This window comes from Bidens hawaiensis, unplaced genomic scaffold (assembly GCF_021521415.1).
Source record: "Bidens hawaiensis isolate Kalapana, Puna unplaced genomic scaffold, B.hawaiensis_p1.1 tig00032795_1, whole genome shotgun sequence".
Lineage (NCBI taxonomy): Eukaryota > Viridiplantae > Streptophyta > Magnoliopsida > Asterales > Asteraceae > Bidens > Bidens hawaiensis.
In genome coordinates, this window is record NW_027505265.1 from 187,501 (window position 1) to 192,452 (window position 4,952).

The window sequence follows — 4,952 nt, forward strand, 5'->3', positions numbered from 1 at the left end:
AAATTATATATACAAACAGTATACTAGTAATACATATATGCAATAATTGAAAAATCATGTAAAATTTATGAACCAATCAATATCTGCATCAATCTACAAATTAATGTTCAACTACGTTATATCATTATTCAATTAAACAAAACAAAAACAAAATCAAAACAAAAAAACAGAGTCTATCGCCCTATCGAACGCGATAGCCTTTGATCTGTGCTTGATTGGTGTATAATAACCCCAATTGACACACAAAATATGGGAAATTTACAATTACAATCGCTTACATGTTGGTGTTCTTCATATTCATGCTTGATTTTGCAGTCAATTTGGATGAACCATACGATCATTTGAGGAAAAATTGAAACCCTAGATCTGGGAATAGTGAATCGATGTGCGTGAGTGATAAGAGGGAAGAAAGAAGCGCTTTTATTTTAATAATTCCAACATTACCCTCCCTCATTAAAAAGACTCAGCAGTTTTTATTTTTCCCATTTTCTTTTTTAAGCATTTGGTCTAGTAAAATCAATGGTGTTAAAGGAGTTCTTTGGTTATTTCTTTAAAAGGAGTTCTCTCTAGATCCTACCCCTATGCACACATACATAAATATACAATTAGTAGCCCACTATAAACTCGCAATTATATATGTAAGTTCTAAAAGTCCAAAACCTTAGTTCCATAACAAAATAAGTTCTCTGTCTATACAGCAGTCCTAACCACTATTCACCCTCTTAAAAAACCATAACCCATTCACTTCTAAAAAACAAGGCTCATATATGATACTTTTACAATTTTGTAGTGAAAGGTTTAGCGCTATCAAGGCTATAGTTAGAGACCAACACAACCTAAGCCTCACCTACCCTTACTACTCGAGGTTACCCTTTCGTGTAGGATTATACACCATATAAACATAAACAAACCGAGCCCAAATTAGTTTAGTTAAGGCAATCCAACAAACTGAAAGGTATAGTGATATAAAGAAGCGGAGGAGAACAATGGAGGATAACGAATATGATAGATGTGTGCTTGATCTTCTTCTCCCATCTTCTACTATGTAATCATTGATCTTCCCATCCTTTCTTTTCTTATTGTTTACGAGCCCGGGCCTCACCGGAGCAGCATCTCTATTCTAGGGGTCTACATCTTACCATCATCGGACCATATCATAGTTTTGTTATTTGTGGGATTTACTATGCACGATGATGGTGATGAATTAGTTATAATTGGTTGTGTTAAGATCAAATCACTTCATAGCCCACCGCCGCTTATATTTAATTGAATCGGTTTGGATCTTTCATAATAATCTGTTTGGATCATTTAGTCATCTGGGTTTGTCAGTCCTCTTACGGCTTTGTCTTTTTTAAAGCTTGATGTGTGGTTTCGGCTTAGTCCCGGTCCAAATCTAGGCCCTACGGATCTTTTTGCACCCCACCTGACTTTAAAATATAGACTAGAGAATATATAACATGTTACATTTTGACATTATTAGATGTAAAATATAAACTTATAACTACCATGGATATATATAACAAGAAATTAAACATATTTCAACCACAACAGAGAACTTTGTTTCACCTATATTAAATCAAAAGCTGACTATTATATCTTTTGAGTTAATTGATAAACAAATTATATACTAAACAAATTCAATTTCTATGAAAATATAGTTTACACGTCTTGAAAAACTTCATATTAGCAGGTCAGAAAATTGGGCCTAAAATTAAAAAGTTTTAAGAGGGATTAAGTTAAGAAGGAAGAAAAATACATTTAGTTAAAACTCAAAAAGAGAATCTCTTTATATTTGAAAAAAAAAACAAACAAACAAACCCGATTTTATCCGCATAAGAATAATGTCAAGCTAGACCAAGCCTGCTTCAGGACTAAGCTAGTAAGCTTTGAACCTAATATACAATAAGATATGAAAACGAGAAAAACCATAACAAAGTTATAGGTTTTTAAACAATATGTTTATGGTTATTATTAAATTTAATTCTATAACTTTAGGTTCGTTGGAACACACATGATTTAGTGGCAAGAAAATCAATTGTTATTTATCAATCCTTATTCAAAGCAAAGTAATAAGTCAAAAAGGCACGTCTATCCACCTTAATGGTCTATTTTGCCTTTTAAACATCAAATAATGGACCTCTTAACGGCCGTGTATGTGAGCATTGACAATGTCAAACATGCTACCACTAAACCCATTTATTTTTCCCTCATTTATTAGGGGCTTTTTGACAATCATATGCTAGACCATTAACACACCTGATTGATTAAGAACTAGTTTCTGAATCGTTCAGCATGACTATGAAACTTTACCTATTAAGAGACTCTATTAATTATTAAGAGCATTTGAAGAGGTAGGTCCCAGCAGAGCCCAGTTGGACCCGCAAGACTCACCTTGAAGAGGGACGTTTGCGCAAGGACCAACTTGTTCCGCAGGACCCACCATGCTCAGAGATGAAGACCATACGCGCAGTAAACCAGCTGTTCACGCAGGGAAAGCCTCCCAATGGTGAAGTACCCCGCCTGTCCCCGCAGCTGCGGATACAAGCCATCAGGGAAGGCTACCCGCACTAATAGCAAGGCTACACGCACAAGGCACTCAATAATTCAGTGTCACCTGAAGGAATGAGCAAGGCGGGAATACTCCCGCCGAAATGAGCCAGTCCGTATGCTTCTGGAAGATCTTTTGTACTATACCTGCCAAGGTATAGACAAAATAGACAAGATCTGACCAAAGCAGCCCATGAACCAATCACAGGGTGACAGCTCACCGACAAACAGTACGAGGAGCACGCTCTAGTACTGTTTGTCACTATTAGCCGCTGCCTACTCACCAACCCTTGTCGTGGCACGCACATAGCCTGCAGTTGGTGGAAAAGGAATAGTACACAGCCGGCCTGGTCACTATCAGCCGCTGCCCACCCACCAACCAGCATGGCACGTGCGTAGCCCGTAGTTGGTAGAACAGGAATATTATACAGCTGGCTGTACCTTCTTGGAAACCTACCTTCGGCTATAAATACTCCAAAACCTTGGAACGGTAGGATCATCTGGTATTTTACCTTCACTAGCTATTTCTCTCAATATACACTTATATTCAGAGCAATCTAGTCTGATTCTCACGCCGGAGGGTGGTCACAAGGAGGAACCCCCCCCCCCCTTCACAGTGACGAGCTCACGGTGTCTGTTTTGCAGGTCATCTGAAGAACATCCTTCATTGCCGGACCTAACCCTCGTGGGAAACATTACTTAACCCCCAGATTATCCATAATCTACTCGGGGTCACCTAGTGTTTCTTCAGCATTCTACTTTTTAGTGATTCAACTTTTTTATAATATCATGTGTACCGTTATCAATGAGTTCAAATAAAGATCCAATTCCACCAACAATCATGAATAAAGATCAAGTGACATTAGGTCTCTTCTTAGGCCTATCTTTGTGTTTACGTCCATTACGTAACTCGTCAAGTGAAAAAAACTCACCTACCAACTTTGGTTGCAACCCATGTGTACATTTTAAAAAAATAAATAAAGTTGCGGCTGTGAGTTGTCAATTGTAAGGAATTATTGGACAAAAGTAGTTAGAGGTGAAACAATTTAAATGACCATAAATTAATATTATTTAAATGTTTTATTTTCAAAATCTAACTTTTTTTTTCTCTTTGAAAGGCCTAATGTCTCTTCCAAAGGGCCATTACATTTGGCATACCACACTAACAAAGTTCGAATTCCCTTACACGGATAGTACTCATATTTTAGAACGCCCACATGAGTTGAAATTTACAACTGAGATTCATTGGAGGAAATTGTATGGAAAACACCACCTCAGCATCCCACAAAACAGGTGATGGTCAAAATCTAACTTATTTATAAACACAAATTTGAGTGGGATGAGATCGGTATAGCATCCATATCCAATTATACCCATATCCAGTCATGCCCGTACCTAAAATCAATAAAAACAAGCACCGATACACATACAAAATCTATTGGTACGGTACGTGTACAAACGGGTCTCGGTACCCGCTTTTGTACCGTTTTATTTTTTTTATTTTTCAAATCTCTAATGATGTTGGTACTGACACGAGTAACAAATAAGCTTAATCAAGAAAGTAAAATCTTAACTTTTTACAAATTTAAATTTCTAAAATTAATTTAACAACAGCTAATATTGATCGGGTTAACGATATTACTTCAAAAGCAAGGTTATTTATTTATTGTCAACGATCCCTAGTTAAGTGGTTGAGATTAGAGGTGCACAAATCGGGTTTTTTCTAATACCCGGGTTCAGATATGGAAACGGTTTCGGGTATAATCGAGTATTGGAAAATCGGGTATTGAGAGAAATCGGATAGGGTTCGGGTAGGGTATTGAGGAGAAAAACTCAACCCTATGTACCCGTGTAGGGTATGATCGGGTTTGGGTATTGGAACCAGGTACGACCGGGTGTTAATACCCGGTTTTGAATTTGTAATTTTTTTATACATTTTTTAATTTGTTTAAAATTTGAATTTGCTTTGTAATTTATAAAATAATTAAACTATATTACAAAAACCATAAATCCACTTAATTACAAATTATTTACTTAGTAATATGCACTTTACAAAAACTTAAACATAAAAGTTGTGAAGTAAACATAAGAATATACTATAAAAACTCATGTATTATTTCGGGTATTAAAAATTGGTATCGGGTATAAGGTTTTATCGGGTCCGGGTATTTACAGGTATAAATCGGGTACGGTTCCGGATACGGGTATTGACCTCAAAATTCATACACTATCCATACCCTATGGCTAGGGTCGCTTCCGGTTTCGGGTATAGAATACCCGGGTATAAAAAACCGGTTCCGGGTTTTTTTGGGTCTGATTCCGAGTACGGGTTTTTTGTGCACCTCTAGTTGAGACGAGACACATAAAAAACTTATATTTTAAAAAGTGGAAAGTCTTTAGAACAA